Source organism: Xenopus laevis, chromosome 6L (genome assembly GCF_017654675.1).
Source record: "Xenopus laevis strain J_2021 chromosome 6L, Xenopus_laevis_v10.1, whole genome shotgun sequence".
NCBI lineage: Eukaryota > Metazoa > Chordata > Amphibia > Anura > Pipidae > Xenopus > Xenopus laevis.
Window position 1 is genome coordinate 149,411,662 of NC_054381.1, and position 20,377 is coordinate 149,432,038.

A 20,377-nucleotide genomic window follows, 5' to 3' on the forward strand; every position below is an offset into this window, starting at 1 on the left:
TCCACTCCCCACTCCCAGCAAATATGCAATTGGGCAACGATTAGAATTGCAAGCCCAGACTTACTGGTTCCCATTGGAGTCAATGTGCAAAATAATTCAGATAAACAGTTTATTTTAATTCAATGTTGATATCAGTAAACATTACCTTTATTTACTTTACTGTGTAAAAAAAACAAACAAAAAAACAAAGTAACTAGAACGTCACAAAATCATCCCGATCATTTCCTGATGAAGTCTGGGGACCTGCAATAACAGGAAAGATGAAAACGTTAGTAAGCTGCACGGTATATACAACCCAGATTTAAAGTAGGCAGAAAAGGAATTTGCTGTGGGACCCCTTCACCCCTTTCACAGGTCCTTACAAGTAGCCCAGGCAGAATACCATACAAGGGGTCCTAGACTGGGGGCCCCTTTGCTTATCTGCTGATTAACATTGCACCCGCATATTTGGAACATTGGCAAATAAGATTTTAGATTCAAGAACTGAACAGTATCCAGAGTACAACGGCATTGGTTGGGATCATGAGCCTGGAATACACATACTGAAAAAAAGTGTGAATCTTTATTTCATACAATATAAAACACATGTGTATAGGCAGCTTAAAGGACAAGTAAACCTTGAAAATAAGTGAATGTAAAATGGATGAGGGGGCTATTCTAAGCACTTTTGCAATATACATTCATTATTTATTTTTAATTCCAAGATATTAAAGGTTACATGTACTGTTAACATCAATGAATTTAGTTACAACAGCGACACCTGCTGGTCATTTTCTGACTAGTCTGAAAACAATTAGAATCAGCCTCTTTCTTTCTCCTGACAACTTCCTTGACTACTTGGTGGTCAGACTGGTCAGAAACTGCTGTAACAAAATTCATTGACTTATTAGTGGGGCATATTTTCCTTTTTTGTTGTGTTTTACCTTTAGTATATCTAGTAGAAGTCAATCTAGAGCAAGTCCAGTTGCTCTAGATTTACTTTTACTTGATATCCCATGACCTGGATGAATTAAAACCTTCATAGACATTTTACCTATAGTACTTACATTTTATGTGTCCTCAGAGAACTAAAAACAGTATACACCAAACTATGTCCCTGATTTTTTTTTTTGGTCAACAACTGCCATCATAACTTAACCAGAGCAACCTCTTGTAAGAAAATTCATTCATGATAACAGTACATGAATTCCTTAAGATCTTAGAATAAAATAAATAATGAATGTACATTGCAAAAGTGCTTAGAATAGCCCCCTCATCAATTTTACATTCACTTATTTTCAACGTTTACTTATCCTTTTCATATGTAACCTTCATGGGCCAAAGGGATTTCTTAAGTCAGGCAGAATCTACTCAATCCTTGCGGCATTTCCGAGCTCCATTTTAAGGCAAAACAAGGAGGTATCAGGGTTTGGCTGAAAGTTCATGGAACTGGCCCAGGTATATTTTTGTGTGTAGCCGGATTTTTACTCTGCTGGGAGATGAACCCATGAGTCAGAGAGAAAGTATTTTAGCCCTGACAGACACTTGTTGGTGAAAATCACGGTCAGTCAATTTCTACAAAACAAACACAATCAAAGGAAGATCCCCGAGGCCCAGGTATCAGGTTCCCTGGCCTGTAAGTGAGTGTAAGTGCAAACAGAGGCCATACTTGTTGCACCCCTGGGGCAATGATGAGACTGCCGCTATCCTTCCACTGAATTGTTAAATACAGTGGAAGAGGGTCACGGAGATGACATGGCTGGTTATGGCGCAGCAATAATCCTATATACGTCATTTATAGATCCATTTACTCACTCCTGCTAAGCCCCCGTCAATAGTTAGGGCAGGCTCTACAAGATATGCAATTTAAGATTAATTAAACAAGTCACTAACATATCTTCTCTGTAAACACACGTTTTATTTTGGGGTAATCATCATCAGTCATAAACGAAGAATGGCAAATATCCAGATGTAATAATCGGCACATCTGTCTATGGCTCAGATGCTTAAGGCCCCCCATACACGGAACGGGTTTTCCTGATCGATATCTCGCCGAAAGTCGGGCAGATGGGGATCGGCAGGTTAAAAAATCCCGTCGTATCGAAGCTGCATCTTTTCGTTGATGCGGTCCAGCAATCCGACCGCCCGTTTGGCCTCCAATCTAATCCGATTGTTGGGCCCCACGATCGGATCAGCCCGATATCGGGGAGAGATCCACTCGTTTGGCGACATCGACAAACAAGCGGATCTCTACGTCTATGGCCACCTTTAGTGTCAGAAATATATGGGCCTATGTTAAGGTTATCTGACCCATTGGTCTCTATTTTCCAGCCCTTGTATGATAAAAAAGGCTAAAAGACTAAGTAAACGTACACTCCACACTCACCCAAAATGACCTTTATATTGGGCTTCCAGGAATATCTAGGACTAGGGTTGCCACCCGTCTTGTTTTGACCCAGACAGCCTGGTTTCAGAAGGGCTGCCGGGAGAAAACTGCCTGCCCGGTTTTCCAAATGCCCCTAGACTGAAGTGGCAATTGGTGAATTGCTACATCATCACCCCACCCCTTTCCGTAGGGGGGGGGCGGGAGCTGACATCACAGGGGGAGTTACCGGGACATTGTGGGGTGGGGTGATGACATCACAGGGTAGGGTGGAGTGACATCACGAGGCGAGCAATCAGCTATTAGCCAATTGTGGTGGTAATCTTATCTAGGACAACAAAGGCATTTGCATTTCTCACCCTAACTTGCATAGAGGCCCACTGATCTCGACCGCCACATGATGAAGACTATGGGGCAGATTTACTAAAGGGAGAGGTGTCCAACTCTGGCAACAATTCGCCAATGTTACCGCCCACAGGGACTTTGCTGATTTACTAATGGGTGTAGGCATCACTTCGCTAACGAAAGAGATAGAAGCTAGCGGTGATTCGCACTGTATCGACAGGCGACTTTTTATCTCTGGCAAGTGGACGTTACTCCGCAAATTCACTAAAATGCAGATTTTACCTCTTTCGCCAGACTTGCCTTCGCCAGCTCAGACCAAGCAAAGTGCAATGGAATGCATAGATCTTTGACAATATGGCCTGTTTGTACACACTGACCTTCGAAAATAGAAGCCTGGAGCTCGGTGTTGGAGGGATCGGCACCTTCCCCAAGAGTCAATTGTACAAATACACTGACACTCACGGCAAGTTCAAGCAGGGAGGTCCCTTGCGTCTTTATTTAAAGAAAAGCAACGTTTTGGGGCCATACCCCTTTGTCAAGCAAAAGGGCTATAGACCAGAAATGTTGATTTTCTGCAAATAAAGACGCAAGGGACCTCCCTGCTTGAACTTGCCGTGAGTGTCAGTGTTTTTGTACAATTGATGCATAGATCTTCCTCAACAATGGAAAAAAACAAGTTCAAAAAACGCTGGCGTCTTTTCCTTTTTTCAGGGTGAAAAAAGTCCTAAAAAAATATTTTCTTGAAGCTAGCGCATCTTCGCTTTGATTTGCTCGCATTGACAAAGTAACGATAGCGAAAATTCACCAGCGTCCGTCGGCCAGAACAAAACTTTGCGTTTTAGTAAATTAGCGTTGTACCAGTATATTTTTGCCTGGCGAAGTGTTGCGATGGGTGCAAAGTCGTCGCTGGTGAATTTTCACTGATTAGTAAATTTACCCCTATCTGTTGAGATGAATCTGCACGTCTCCCCCTATAATTCCTTACGCAAGGGTTAAAGCCTCTCATTTATTGGTTTAAGGCATTTCTATGTGTGTAGGGTGAAGCTTGTGAATATATGTTCTGTTTTTTACGAAGACATCGCATGTCTATTCTACAGGGTAGAGTCACTAAGAATGGAAAATAACAAAATAGAAAACCAAAATAACAAGAGGCAGGGCTGAGGGAGCTTGTCACTATAAGAGTGGAAGGATATCCTAAACTAATGGAATCATTTTTACTGGTACTAAATGAGAAGCTATTTGATTCCAATGAAAACCTAGTAATTGCTATCAGTATTCTACTAATATGCCATAGAAAATATATATATATATATATTCTACTTCTACTGTAACTTCCCCTGTAGGTACCGTCCTGGACAGGACAGACCCAGGGTTAGAGGAGGTGTTAAACAGTAAGCCCTGCTTATATTAGGTGGGGCAAATCTGTGACCCACCACCTATTTGTGAGAGTACCTGGGAGGTGGTGGGGACACCCGCCTCCTTCTACATAGTCGCCACATGCAGTTTTTCCACATGCGCGGCCATTTCGAGTCTTTTCTTTTCCGCGTGCGCATACAGTCATCAAGCTTGGCGCCAAATTCAAATATTTAAAAGGCACCATGTCCTACTTCCCATCGCACCAACGTAGATCCATTGTACATAGTTCTTGGGTGCGCGTCTAGTCTGGTTTCTCTGTTCCTTGACCCTTGCCTGTCCTTGACCACCTCTGTATCGCTGCCTGAACCAACCTTTGCCTGTTACTGACTATTCTTATGGATCCTGACTCTGAACTGCACCGAATCATTGGTTTTCACCCCGGCCTCTTCGACTATACTTAGCTTTAACCCTGTTTCTCCTGTCACGTTACAGTTCTCTAACCTTGTCTGACCAGAACTCTTGCCTTGGTTCTCTCACTTTAAAACCTGGTGGCATCCAAGAAGCAGAGGGCTCCCCTAGAAACGAAAGGTGGTTGTGTACATGACCAGAATCTTGGCGTCTGTTCTGAGTTTTGGGAAACCATACGTGACACCCTTAAGCTAAAGATCCCTGTTAGGAGGTTGCAAACTCAACTAGAGCTTGAGGGAAAGAAGTTCATCCTTGATATCAATGGATTGAATATATATGTATTGCTGGGGTCAAAGAGCCCCTGGAGGATGAGGAAATGCCTTTTCTGTCTACAGCCAAAAACCAAGAGGCATTGTAGCTGTTTCACCAAGAGATGGTGGGAAACCGTGTGTGAGCCATTTGACAAGCGTCAGTGGTCACAGGAATCCTGACCTTACATCTTGTGTTAGGGCTTGTAAAGCAAAACCAGCTGGAACAGAACGCCCTGTAATTTGCAGCAATAAAACGCTTTAGATAGACATCTGAGCTTGAATGAATGTCTCTTGGGAATGTTGTGCAAATGACAGCAGGCGCTGATACCTGCAAAAGTCTCTCCTCCATTAACCAAGTCTTATTGGTAAGCGGGTAAAGGGGCAGATGTTCTATTTTACTGCAAGCTCAATAGCCAATTAAATGGATCTATAAAAACAGGGCTGATAACAGACACAGTATTTTGTACAATTGGCATTTTGAAAGCTTTAGAAGAACTTAAAAACATTGCCCAGGAATGTATAATGTATTCTCAGATTGTTTCGTTGGATCGTGAACATATTCCTATGGCTGGTGCGGCCTTTAATTAGGCGCTGCTTAATAATAGCATGATGGGTCCCATGAAGTTTTAAACTTCAACCTTCTAATTGACCAACATGTTATTTAGGGAGGGAAGAGATATTTTAACATCTTCTGCAAAATAAACCTCTTTTAAGCCACATGAGTTGGGCTGGGAAATGTTCTGCGCAAGAGTTGCAGTTTGAAGAAATGGGACAAGGTGTTGGGCTCTCAGGGCTGGAATTGGGGTTATTTTGTATTATATCCTGCAATATTGTATTAGAAGCAATTAGCAAGGAGACAGAGAAGGCATACACAGCTGCGAAAAAAGGGGAAAAGGCAAAAACTGAGACAGAATTACTGGGGTGCAGGACAGAGACAGACAAGGGTACCAGGAAAATCCCCAGTGAGCCAGGGTGTTGGTTGACCCTCCTTCTGATCCCACTATTTGGCAATGTATGCCTTTCCCATAGCCATTTCCTAAAGAGGATACAAGGAGGGAAGGATAGATGATAGTAGGGGAATAAAGTAAATAACTGATGAGAGGAGGAATTATAGTCTGGAGAACTGGTTGTTGGTCTGAGGATTCCATGAGGGTCCAGAAGGACCAGATTCCATTAGAGTATATTGTATATGGAAGATAAGTACTGGAAGAATCATAGTTTTGCACTGTGAATTAAGAAAATGTTGTTGTATCCGGAAAGCTGTTAACCAGAAAGCTAATTATGGAAAGACCATCTACCACAGACTCCCTTTTAATCAAATCAAATTTTTAAAAAATGGTTTCTTTTTCTCTGTAATAATAAAACAGTACAGGTATGGGATCCGTTATCCAGAAAGCTTCCTATTATGGGAAGGCCACCAACCACGGACTACCTTTTAATCAAATCAAATTTTTAAAAAATAGTTTATTTTTCTCTGTAAATAATAAAAAAGTACAGATATGGGAACTGTTATTTATAAAGCTCCTAATTATGGGAAGGCATTGTACTTGTACTTGATCCCAGATATAATTAGTCTAATAAATGGTGTAAAACAAACAAACAATCCAATTGGGTTTATTTAATGTTTAAAATAATTTTTCTTAGTAGACTCAAGGTATGGAGATCCAAATAAAACCTCTAATTCGGAAAACCCCAGATAAACATTTACTTAGGCTGATGCTTAGATGGTTGGTACTGTATGTTATAATAAATATTATCAGTACAGGTATGGGACCTGTTATCCAGAATGCTTGGGACCTGGGGTTTCCCGGATTGGGGATCTTTCTGTAATATAGAATCTCCATGCCTTAAGTCTACTAGAAAATCATGTAAACGTTAAATAAACCCAATAGGCTGGGCCTCCAATAAGGATTTATTATATCTTAGTTGGGATCAAGTACAAGCTACTGTTTTATTAATATTAATTCTTAAAATTCTTAAAATTTTAAATTATATGATTAAAATGGAGTCTATGGGTGCTGGCCTTCCTGTAATTCTGAGCTTTCTGGATAACGGATCCCATACTTGTACTGATGATATTTATTATAACATACAGTACCGACCATCTTAGCATCAAAGTAAATGTTAATCTGGAATAACGAGGACAATGTCATACTTGGTTGTCCCCAAGGGCTACATAATTGTTCTCTTTTGGCAAAGCAGTGCCCCGTGTTCTTATTTATTTCACAGGGGGCAGTAACCACTGTGGGCGTAGAAGGGTCCCCTATTAAATTAAACTAGTTCCAGTCACTTCAAAGCATTCTTTTATCGTTAGTTAAGACTCCTAAACAAAATGAGAGTTTTTTTTTAAAATGAAGGGGTTGATTTCTATTGATGTCATTAAAAGGAGGCATTAAGGGCAACACATTTAGACGTGAACTCTAGCGTAGGGCCCTAAAGTAGCAGGATAAATGGCGATTGTGGGGAAACACAGAGGGAACAATATAAGGAGCCCTTGACTTGAAGGAGACCGGAAAGCTTTGGCGAGAGAGAGCACAAAGGCTGTGAGTAAGAAACAGGGGAAATAAAACGTACAGGCAACATTTATTGCACTGGATTAAGTGCACAATGTGATTCTGCTCGCACTGGGCTTGAGCTTCCCATGTTGGAAACCTTTCACATGTGGGCTTTGAGGATTGACTTGAGGCAAGTTTAAAACCTCTGAGATGATTAGTTCTAAGCCGGCACATAACACATCAGGCAGACATGAAAGCCATGGGCTTAACCCAGACACACACACAGGAGCAGATTTATTATCCACATCCCAGTACTCTGCAAAGTCTGCATTGCTTTCCCCCCCGCCACCTACATTGCCATTCACAGGATTCTTCCTGGGGTGAATGAAAATAGTCCACTTCTCCCCATTATCGATATTGAACCTACTGGATTCTATGTGCAATTTGTACACCATTTCTCAAATGTACCTTGTGCCATGGCAGAATAATACTACAAGAAACAGTCTCTATTTTCAAATAATTAGGGCTGCACGGAATCCAAGGATTCAGTTCGGGATTTTGACTTTTTCAGCAGGATTCGGATTCGACCAAATCCGTCTGCCCAGCCGACCCGAATTTGCATATGCAAATATGGGGCTGGGAGGGAAACCGTGTGACATTTTGTCACAAAACAAGGAAGTACATTTTTTCCCCTTCCCATTCCTAATTTGCATATGCAAATTAGGATTCAGTTCTGTATATGGCCAAAACTTTCGCGAAGGATTCGGCCGAATCCAAAATAGTGGATTCGGTGCATCCCTGAAAATAATACAATAATAATTTTGAATGGAGAAAAAAACGGGTTTAGTTTGTATGTATATAGCAATGTACTTATGCTCTGACTTCCTATTGGTTCTGTCGATAGGGCTTCCAAATTGCATAGAAATTACAGTAACAAAAGTGATGCCCCTTCTAATCTCTGCTGCTTATTTTCAGGGAGCCACTTGTCTGGCCGGCCTTTTCTCTTCTTCCAGGGCCAGCTGACAGTTCCGTGAGGTTTATCAACCCTGGGCAAATTTGCACATGGGCAGTAACCCATAGCAACCAAGCTGGGATTAGCTTTTTTTCACAAGCTGCAGGTAGAACAATGAATGCAGCAATTTGATTGGTTGCCCCCTGCTCCTGCTTACCTGTCCGGGGGAGGCAGCAACACTAACGTGGAGAGCGCAATTGTGCTTTCTTGCACTAGCAAAGCCGAGATTCCGTTTTTTTTTGGCTCTAAAAGGTACCAGGAGCGGCTTTTTTCAACTCGCCTCATTGGCAGAGCACCTCTGATGATAATGTTTCATTAGAAGAGAAAAATAAATGCTTACGGAATCCAGAGCATTGGGAAAGCCTCTGTTTCTTCCGGTGAATATTCATCCAGCCTCTTGGGCACCTTCCTTGGTTGCAAAAATGTTCTTCATCATTTCTTCTGGAATGTCCTGACAAAAAAAGTAAAATGTAATGTTATTGCTACTTTTTCTTACTCATCTTTCTATTCAGGCCTCTCCTATTCATATTCCAGTCTCTTATTCAAATCACTGCATAGTTGCTAGGGTAATTTGGACCCTAGCAACCAAATTGCTGAAATTGCAAACTGGAGAGCTGCTGAATAAAAAGCGAAATAACTCAAAAACCACAAATAATAAAAAATGAAAACCAGTTGCAAATAATATAGGAATATCACTCTCTACATCATACTAACAGTTAACTGAAAGGTGAACAACCGCGTTAAGCAGTAATATTAAACACTCCACTGAAAACATTTTTATGGTCTGAGCTGCAGCACAAGAATTCTTGTTTCATGGTTTCTAAGCAAGCTTGGTGCTACTGCCAGTTAATAACGAGAGAATCGTTTCTTTAGGAAAGCTTCCTCCCCGTTAGGGCAGAGACAAACGTGGAGATTTTGTCGCCCGGCAAGAAATTGCCTCTTCTTCGGACGACTAATCTCCCGAACTGCCTTCCCGCCGGCAACTTCGGGCGACTTCGGAAAACAAAGCGATTCGAGTGCCATGCCGCCGGAGATTAACGTTCTAGCCAGCGGGAAGGAAGTTCGGGGAGATTAGTCGCCCCGAAAAAGAAGCGATTTGTTCGAGTTTTTTCTTAAATAAGATACTATTAGAGTTTCAGGGTCATTTGAGTTCATTCGAGATAATAAAAAAAACTCTCTCGACCTTTGATAAATATGAAGTGTATACATCTATATAAATCCATTTTTCCCTCCACAATATTTTATGGCCCTCACCCTGCCAAGGGCTCCACGGATTTCTATGAATGATATCCTGTTATTACAAACTGGCCCCCAAACATGTAGTGAAGCAGGGTAATGGGCTTGCTGCATGGTAACAGTTGCACAGCACTAGTATAACTCATATAGATGGTGGGAATGGTTTGCCTGCAGCACAATTTAATTCTTTGACTCACCATTTCAAGGGGTGGTTCACCTTTAAGATAACTTTTAGTACGTTATAGAATGGCTTATAGTCTAAGCAACCTTTCAATTGGCCTTCATTTCTTCTTTTTTATAGTTTTTCAGTTATTTGCCTTTTTCTGACTCGTTCCAGCTTATAGGGTAGGGACCCTGAAATTTGGGTACATTTTATTCAGTTGGTAAATTGGACACCTAAGGGTCCTTTACTAAACTCAGACAGCTATGTCCCTTTTCCTGGGTCCATTGTAAAAGTATAAAGGGGTATAGACCCATGTGTTCAAGGTCTTTCCTGGGACCCAGAGTTGGCGGGTTTCCAGCCAAATTGGGCTACTAATTTAAATCCCAGGCAGTACTTTGGAAACCAGCCAAAGTTTTTTCTTGCCCTAATGTGCCAAGCCTGCATCTCCCGATGCATGTTGGGTAATGTAGTTTGTGTTCAACAATTTGCCAACTGGCAAGTTAAATGTAAGACTACAATACCCAGCATGCAATGGGACTGACTTGTGTAGAAGTCGGGAGTTACCAGATTTTGGGCTCTGTACCCCAGTCTCCCATCACTCTTAAAGGGAATGTAAAGGCAAAAAAATAAAATCCCATTTTTACTTTCTTTAATGAAAAAGAAAACTATCTCCAATATACTTTAATTAAAAAATGTGTACCGTTTTTATAAGAAACCTGACTGTATGCAGTGAAATTGTCCCTTCATTTACTGCTGTGGATAGGAATTGTCAGACGGTCCCTAACTGCTGAGCAGGGAAACAATCATACTTATGAACAGCAGGGGGAGCCCCCGCCTTACTTCCCAGCCATGCAGAACTCAAGCAGCTTTGTTTATGACGATCCCTAAGCAGCCCAGACCACACTGAGCATGTGCACAGTCTTAGTCTTGCAAAGATGTATAACAAAGTTACAAGATGGTGACCCCCTGTAGCCAACTTTGAAAGCATAAATCATTTGTTTGATTAGGCTTGTGGTGCAGTAAGTTAATGTTTATATTTAGTATACAAAATACATTTTTATCCTTATTCTATTTTAGACTTTACATGCCCTTTAAGCATTCTCACATTTCTGGTGACTTTCCTCAATTTCAGGCAATTTTGGGAGGAAAATCTGATGGCCACCAAAATGTCTAGAGGTTGACCAGTTTTACCAATATTTATTGAAATTGTATATGTATTTGGGCCTTATGTGGCCCTTATACCTCCTGGGCCCCCCACTGTAGTTACTCCCCTGGTGACGGCCAAATCCGTCCCATTTTGCTTCATGGAAAAATATGCAAAACAGTAAAAATTTGAAAAAGGCGTATTTTCACATATATTAATTTATTTTTTAGAATTTTTTTCACTGCACATATTGTGCTAATTTTGGGCTACTTTGGAAGTGTATCTTGGCAAGTTTTGGGCTGGTTTTGTAGCCGACTTTGGCTGGTTTTGAAAATTAGACTTGGCAACCCTGCTGGGACCTTACCTCACTGTAAGGTATTACAGGTACAAGTTAGAAAGAGTTATCTAGGATTAGTAAATTTCTGTCATAGTTGCTCTAGGAGTAAAAGAGAGGCTCAGGGTATGTAGTGAGCAGTTTCCGCTCCAACGAAGAGAAGCAGTGGGGTTTGGACCCCGTGGTGAGTCCAACCCTAGCAGAGGGAATCAGTGGGTGAGGTGAAGACCAGTGAAGGGAGGTGAAGACCAGGAGTTGCAGGGAGTTGCACAGGTACATGTGGGTCATTGGCACAGTACAAGCAGCAGTAGTCCAGTTCATACACTACAATACTGAAAGTGCACTCATGGGTGTGCTACATAGGGGTCATTGACCCCATCTAAAATCAAATGATCTCTAAGGCTATATATTGGTTATTGCTACTTTTTATTACTCTCCTTTCTATTCAAGACATCTTCATATTCCAGCCTCTTATTCAATGCAATTCAATGCAAACCGGAGAGCTGTTGAATAAAAAGCTAAATAACTAAAAAACAAAAAACACACACACACAGATAATAAATAAATTAAAACCAATTGCTAACTGCCTCAGAATATCATTCTCTACATCACGCTTAAAGGTAATTTAATGAGGAACTATCGCGAAAATGAACATTTAACATAATCTTCATCATTCTATACAATATATTGGATCTAACTGTCAATAAATATCTGACACCCAACTGCTGCTTGAAGACAGAATGAAGAGAAACAGATGCTGAGAGAGGAATAGTGAAGATAAACTTGATTATTTCAGAAACTGTACAGAATTTTTAATTGATTGTATTTAGAAAACGTCTTATTTTAGTATGATGAAGCCAATATAAAAATTTCATTTTCGTGATAGTTCCCTTTAAAGGTGAAAAACCCCTTTAAGGAATGTTCTAACTAGGGATGCACTGAATCCACAATTTTGGATTCGGTCAGACCCCCGAAACTGAATACCAAACCGAATCCTCATTTGCACATGCAAATTGGGGTGGGAAGGGGAAAATATTTGTTACGCCCTTATTTTGTGACAAAAAGTCATGTGATTTACATCCCGCCCCTAATTTGCATATGCAAATGAGGATTTGGTTCGGCCAGGCAGAAGGATTCGGTCGCATCCGGATCGTGCTGAAAGAGGCAGAATCCTGGCCGAATCCCAATCGCCGTTGTAATTCAGGAGGTTTCTATACTTGCAGCTCAGTGTGTCATGAGCAGAATAAGGAAACTTACATCTTCCGGGAAGAGGTGCAATCTCTGCATCATTGTCCTTCTGTGAAGATTTTTGGGTAACATTCCATAAATAGCAAGTTTCATAACCTACAAAGCACAAAAGGTCAATCAAAATCCAAGAAATGGATGAGAATGGACAAGAAGTGGAACGGATTTTTGGTTGCTGCAGTAAAAGTCTGGATTTAAAGCACACACACGTTTTACAGAATGCTCAGGACTTGGGGCTTTCTGGATAAGGGATCTTTCCATAAACATTTAAACATTAAGGGGCAGATTTATCAAAGGTCGAGGTGAATTGACAAATGAAAAAAAATTTAATTTCGAGCTATTTTTTGTGTACTTCGACTAGGGAATAGTCCAAATTCAATTTGAATTTGAAAAAAAATCGAAAATCTAAAATTTATCATGTGACTTTGAACATTCGCCATCTAAACCTGCCGAATTGCTGTTTTAGCCTATGGGGGACCTCCTAGAACCTATTTGGAGTCAATTGGTTGGACTTTGAAAAATGAAAGTTTTTTTTGGGAAAAAATTCAAATCGAATTAGATCGAATGAGCTATTCCTTCAATTCATATGATTCAAATTCGGGCAAATACGGACCTATTCGATCGAAAATGGACCTATTCCACAAAAAAAAAACAAAAGAAAAAAAAACTTTGACTTAATTTCGGTTGGTGTTTTTAATTCGAATTTCAAAGTTTTTTCAATAAACCCAATAGGCTTTGCTTTCAATAAGGATTAATTATATTATAGTTGGGATCAAGTACAAGCTACTGTTTTATTATTACAGAGAGAAAGGAAATCATTTTTAAAAATATTGATTTTTTTGGATAAAATGAGTCGGCCTTCCTATAATTCGGAGCTCCAAGACATTAATGTTAAACTTAATATAAATATGATAATGAAGACATATACAGAGGAATTGCTGGCTTTCTCCAAGAAATGATGAAGGCAAGTATGAAAATTTTTCCACTAGCCCCCAAGGGCAGGTTTTAATGAAGAATTGGCCAGGAAGAAGGAAGTTGGCACTACACCTACCCTTCCGTGTCTTTTAGTACTTACAGATAATTTGTGTCACATGACTCTGAAACATATAGACAATAAAAACAGAGCCTTGGGCTTTTATATGGAATGTGAATTCCTAGGTGACTTGTAATATTTTACAATGAGGAAGGGGGTATATTATTTCCCTATAGAAAGAGAATAATAATTTATTGGATCTACAGGTATGGCACCTGTTATGTAGAATGCTCGGGACCTGAGATCTTTATACCTTAAATCTACTAGAAAATCATGTAAACATTAAATAAACCCAATAGGCTGGTTTTGCTTCCAATACGGATTAATTATATCTTAGTTGGGATCAAGTACAATGTACTGTTTTATTATTACAGAGAAAAAGGAAATCATTTTTAAAAATCTGGATTATTTGGATAAAATGGAGTCCGTGGCAGACGACCTTTCCGAAATTCGGAGCTTTCTGGATAATGGGTTTCCGGATAACAGATATTTGCAAGGAAGTAATTCTTGTGGTTTTAAAAATTTGTTAATAGCTGAATACACTTTCTATTTTCTGCAACACAAAGAAAAATACAGTACTGGCTTACAAAGATAAAATTACAAAATCTAGATGTTGTGTTCTACTGCCATCTAGTGTTCTTTGGGAAGTCATCTACTGTATGTGTTCTTTCTGTGCTGCTAATTCTGCAATACTCTCTGTTAAAGGGAAACTCTGCCCACTAACACTACTGGTCTTAAAAAAAATAGATAGTGAATAAAGTAGGAGGAGTTCCATGACCATATGCTTTTATACAGGTCATGGAACTTCGAGGTGACTTCTAATATCCTCATATCCTTTATTTATTATAATACACAAGTTTAATTGAGTCATGTGACAAAAATGACATCACTACTCACCGTTTATAACTGATGACAATAGTACTCACCGTTTATAAGGATATAATTTACAAGATATTCATGGCGTTTGCATATTATCTATATATATATATATATATATATAAAGAGCAAAAAAAGCCAGCACAGCTCGTTTAAAAAGTCTTGTTGCCTGGGTGCTAACAGCAAAATAGTAATGTATATCTGGAAACAGGCGAGCACACACAGGTCTTAATTGCAAAACAAAAGGTGTTTATTAAACAAAAAACTGACGTTTCGGCTAGCACTCTAGCCTTTCTCAAAGTACAAATGCACACTAAAAACCAACCTTTTAAACCCCCAGTGGCGGGAAGGGAGGGAAAGTGATGTCATAGGTCAGGAATGTTAAGTGGATAAACAGTATGCAACAAAAGGGGCGTGGGAGTAAAGTGAAGTGAAACCATCAAAGAAAAAAGGGGAGGTTAATAATATATACATATCAAGGCAAGCAGTAATTGCAGAAAAAGTACATGTTAACATTAATATATACAGAGATTAATAAAAGCACCAACGCTGACTTGACACAAATAGTGAAATTTAGACAATATCGGTAGTTCGTTACTCAAAGTCAATGCAACATAAAAATATATGAGTTCATAATAGAGATACAAGTCCCTTGACAAAGTAGATGTATAAAGCGATACAAAGTTGTATCTACGCTTGAGGGAAAGAAACATTGTGTGATGTCTGTTAGTTAACGCATTGATCGCCAGGTGGGTCATCATGGAGGGAAATGTCAAGTAGTGACAGATGTAATGGCGGTTCCACAGCGGTTACCTGTATTTGTCGACTGGTCCGGCCGTAAAAGTGCTGGAACGTGGTGTACCTTGTTGTGGGGCCGTGAGATCCATCAGATCAGAGGCAGGAGATCGGTAGCGTGATGCGCCTTAGAGTGCGCAGCGGTGTGGAGCATCCAGTGGTGCTGCGGCTGTTTGAGAGCTACCGTGGATATCAGTCGGGGAAACAGCAGAGAGGTTTCGCTTGTATTCAAGGCGTGGAGTCCGCGGGAATGGTCATTATGGAGATGAAGTAAGGGGTGTGGTATCAGCAATAGATCTGGTGTAGTTCAGGTCTAGCCAAATTTAGGTTGAGCCATCTACTTTAACAGCATCACTTGGCATTACCGTTGGCTTGCTTTCTAGCCACTCGGATAGAGACTCCGCCTCAGCTCAGGAGCACGTATCATCAGCTCATGAGCACGTACCATCGCCTCGCCACTTTCTGCCACTGCCGATACGTACCCATACCCACCCTTCCTTATGTTCCTTCCTTATGTGTACCTCCCCTCGCAATTATCATGAGCCTGCAGCACGATACACATTCATCTCCCTTTTATTCACAGCAGACTATTCCCCATTCAGTTCCGTACCTAATACCTGTAGATCGCTAGTTGTGATCCTGTTATCTATTACTTTGTGATTATTTTCCTCCTGTTAGAAATAAGTGAACTTTGAACTTTGATCCTTGAACTTGATCTCGTTGCTATCCTTCCAGGCCCTAGCGACGCTCACCTTCACATTGAGTTTACAGCCAGCCTGAACTACACCAGATCTATTGCTGATACCACACCCCTTACTTCATCTCCATAATGACCATTCCCGCGGACTCCACGCCTTGAATACAAGCGAAACCTCTCTGCTGTTTCCCCGACTGATATCCACGGTAGCTCTCAAACAGCCGCAGCACCACTGGATGCTCCACACCGCTGCGCACTCTAAGGCGCATCACGCTACCGATCTCCTGCCTCTGATCTGATGGATCTCACGGCCCACAACAAGGTACACCACGTTCCAGCACTTTTACGGCCGGACCAGTCGACAAATACAGGTAACCGCTGTGGAACCGCCATTACATCTGTCACTACTTGACATTTCCCTCCATGATGACCCACCTGGCGATCAATGCGTTAACTAACAGACATCACACAATGTTTCTTTCCCTCAAGCGTAGATACAACTTTGTATCGCTTTATACATCTACTTTGTCAAGGGACTTGTATCTCTATTATGAACTCATATATTTTTATGTTGCATTGACTTTGAGTAACGAACTACCGATATTGTCTAAATTTCACTATTTGTGTCAAGTCAGCGTTGGTGCTTTTATTAATCTCTGTATATATTAATGTTAACATGTACTTTTTCTGCAATTACTGCTTGCCTTGATATGTATATATTATTAACCTCCCCTTTTTTCTTTGATGGTTTCACTTCACTTTACTCCCACGCCCCTTTTGTTGCATACTGTTTATCCACTTAACATTCCTGACCTATGACATCACTTTCCCTCCCTTCCCGCCACTGGGGGTTTAAAAGGTTGGTTTTTAGTGTGCATTTGTACTTTGAGAAAGGCTAGAGTGCTAGCCGAAACGTCAGTTTTTTGTTTAATAAACACCTTTTGTTTTGCAATTAAGACCTGTGTGTGCTCGCCTGTTTCCAGATATATATATATATATATATATATATATATATATATATATATATATATAATATATATATATATATATATAGATATATAATATAGATATAGATATAGATAAATATATATATTATACACAAAAGCCATGAATCTTGTAAATTATATCCTTATAAACGGTGAGTTCTGATGTCATCAGTTATAAACGGTGAGTTCTGATGTCATTTCTGTCACATGACTCACTGAAACTTGTGTATTATAATAAATAAAGTACCCTCAGTTGTAAAATATGAGGATATTAGAAGTTACCTCAGAGTTCCCTGACCTGTATGGTCATGAAACTCCTCGGTAACTTATAATATCCTTATATTTTAGAAGAGGGGGTACTTTATTCACTATATATAGGTACAACAGAAATAAATGAGAACTTTTACATGGGAGTGCCGGTCTTCTTGAATACAATGTTATATATACTCTAACCGTGCACCCCGGCTATACAGGCCGCAACAGTGGTTGCCTTGGACTGTGGATACTCACTGGACTCAGACTTAAAAGGTTGAACTACAAGGACGTGTGTCTTTTTTAACCTAATTTACTAAACTACTATGTTGTAATCTCAAGGCATGTCCTGTGTCCATAGATTATTCACTAGTGATTTCCCATGACAGCAAGCACACCATAAGCAGATAGGCACCAGAGCTACACTAGGAGCGATCAGTAACCACCTACAAAGATGTTTGGCCCTTTTTCCAGTGGGTCCAACCCGATGACTGGATGACTGGACTGCCCATTCATTTCAATGGGGTGAGCTGCGTTTCCTTTGCACGTGAAGGATTGTGTGCACCGTGCATGTCATTATATAGAGGAGCGGCAGGTGGAATCTTAACTGTCAGGATCTGAACAAGTATTTTCCCCTTGGGGTTTAAAAAATGATTAACGTTACAAGGTGATTTATGGAAGTAGTGAATGATGCCCTCGGGGAGGGTTGCTTTTCATTAGAACATTCTTAAATGAAGTGTGTAAGTCAGTTAGCAGTGGGACAGTGAGGCTTTGGATCAGGCCGATTTCATTTAACATCCAGTCTTTATCTGAAAGGGACAATCAGCCATGTTATTATTATGAATGGCAGGCAGAAATTCCATAGATGTCAAGTTCTATAGAACGCAGTTAATATGCACATGAAGAAACGTGCAAGTATTAAATTCAGGTGTAAAGCTCTCTATCCCACTGCCCTTTCTCTAAGCACTATTCAGAGGAAAATGCAACTGTTGGGAAGGCCCCATGAGGCCCAAAGTAATGGCTGGGGGGGGGGGCAGCCTGAAGGCCAGTCAGGGTTAATGTTGGGGTGAATGCTTATTTACTGTCCTGGAACCATTATAGGGTAACCATTACAACTGTGCTTCTGTTTACTTAATGCCTTTCCACTATAAAGAACTGCTGAAGGTCTCTGCACTCCATTTTGCAGCATCTATATAACCTATTACATTATATATTTGGGCTTTTGAAGCAAACACACAGTTTGTACCTGTGAAGGGTAACAGTACATTCCACACAGTAGTACTCACGGCTGTTGGGTCCCTCTGGTGGAGCTGAGCTGCGGTCACTTGCCAAAATCCTCCTGCGTAACTGCAAAACAAACCCGATGCCTGTAAGTGGAAAGGTGGACAGAAATCAACAGTAACAAACTTACATATCAAACTAAATTTTAGGTTTTGCTGATTAATAGTGAAAAAAATCGAACTGTAAATATATGGTCAAAAGGATACAGACAGCCCTTCTTATTAGTGGAATTAGCTATTTAAAGGAGAACTAAAGCTTAACTAAAGAAGTAGCTATAAATGTTGCACATTATGTATTGGGCTTCTGTACCAGCCCAAGGCAACCACAGCCCTTTAGCAGTAAAGATCTGTGTCTCCAAAGATGCCCCAGTAGCTCCCCATCTTCTTTTCTGCTGATTCACTGCACATGCTCTGTGCTGCTGTCACTTACTGAGCTTAGGGAGCCACTCACAATATACAGTACACATAGAATAGAAATGTCACAATATAAGGCTGATTAGTAATTAATACAGATAATTACTACATGGCAGCACAGAAACCAGTGCAATTAGCATCAGAATTTAATAATCAGCAAACCTGTAGCATCAGCTTATATTACAGGGGAAGCTCATTTTCTGCTGGATAATTAGTGACGAGCCCTAAGCTTAGCTTCTCAACAGCCAATCAGAGCCCACTGAGCATGTGAGTGTCACAGACACTTTCCAAGATGGTGACCCCCTGTGACAAGTTTGAAGTCCTGGTTCATTGCTGCTATTGACAAGCTGAAACTTTAGGCTGGTGCAATAAATACAGATATAAAATATGGCTTTTTTGGCCATATTCATTTTTAGGGTTTATTTCTCCTTTAACAGGCTGGTTATGCGAGAAGCTGCCGGTGTTTACAATACACTTACCCTGTGTGAGACGAGTAAACTTTCTCTTCCCATTTATTCCCGGAGAAAGCAATATGCCTGGTATTCACCACCACAACATGGTCTCCACAGTCACCTGCACAACAAGTGTTTTAAAGGAAAAAAATCGTAAGTATGTGGATGATGCATCAGATGCACCCGAGCATAAAGGAAAGACGCATAAAGGAAAGATGTGTCCTGCCCTGTACTTAGGCCAATTATCCTGTAATTGTTATAATTTTTAGGAAAGAAGTCACCCATCCCAATGGCCCTGCTAGCAGGAGACTCGTAAGAACAATATACAGATATGGGACCTGCTATCCAGAATGCTCGGGACCTGGCGTTTTCTGAATAATGGATCTTTCTGTAATTTGGATCTTCATACCTTAAAGGAGAAGAAAAGCTACCGAGGCAGTTTATTGTCAATAGATTAGCCACAATAGTGCAAGCTAAAATTCTATATTTATTCTGTAGAATGCTTTACCATACCTGAGTAAACAGCTCTAGAAGCTCTCTGTTTGTTTAGGATAGCAACTGCAATATTAGCTTGATGTGACATCACTTCCTGCAATATGAAAAATCAAACGTTTCGGGACCACATGTCCATTCCTCAGTGATCAGGGTCCCGAAACGTTTGATCGTGGTTGCAGTGTCTGATAGCACTCTGGAATAAATTTGGGATACACCCCCGTTGCAGCATTCAAAGGTATTGGTGTCTTTTTCATATTGCATTAATATTACTGGCGTGTGGCTTTGCCAGTGCCATTATCTTATACCCCCATATATACAGAACTCTTCCTGCTCACTCATAGCTCTGGGCTCAGATTACTGTTGTGAGGGGAAGAGGTAGGGGGGAAAGGGAGAGAGGAGTAAACTGAGCATGCTCAAGCCCAAGCCCTGGAGGTTTTTTGCTGAAAACAGGAAGTCTGATACAGAAGCCCATGAGTACACAACAGAAAGACAGAAATGCTGTTTCTTTTCTAATTGTCAAACCAAAGGAGTAATATACTTAATTGAATGCGAATGTCCCATAAGATACGTTGGGAAAACCAAGAGGACATTAGGAACAAGGATATTGGAGCATGTGGGCGACATAAGAAGGAAATCAATAAAAAGCACAGTCGCCCGCCACTTCAATTCTGTACATAGTGGTAATG

The 20,377-nt window shown here is 40.5% G+C and overlaps 1 pseudogene; it reads right to left on the reverse strand.

The window, feature by feature from the left end:
* Positions 1-19,986, reverse strand: LOC108718601 (annotated as a pseudogene).
* Positions 19,987-20,377: the final 391 nt, after the last annotated feature.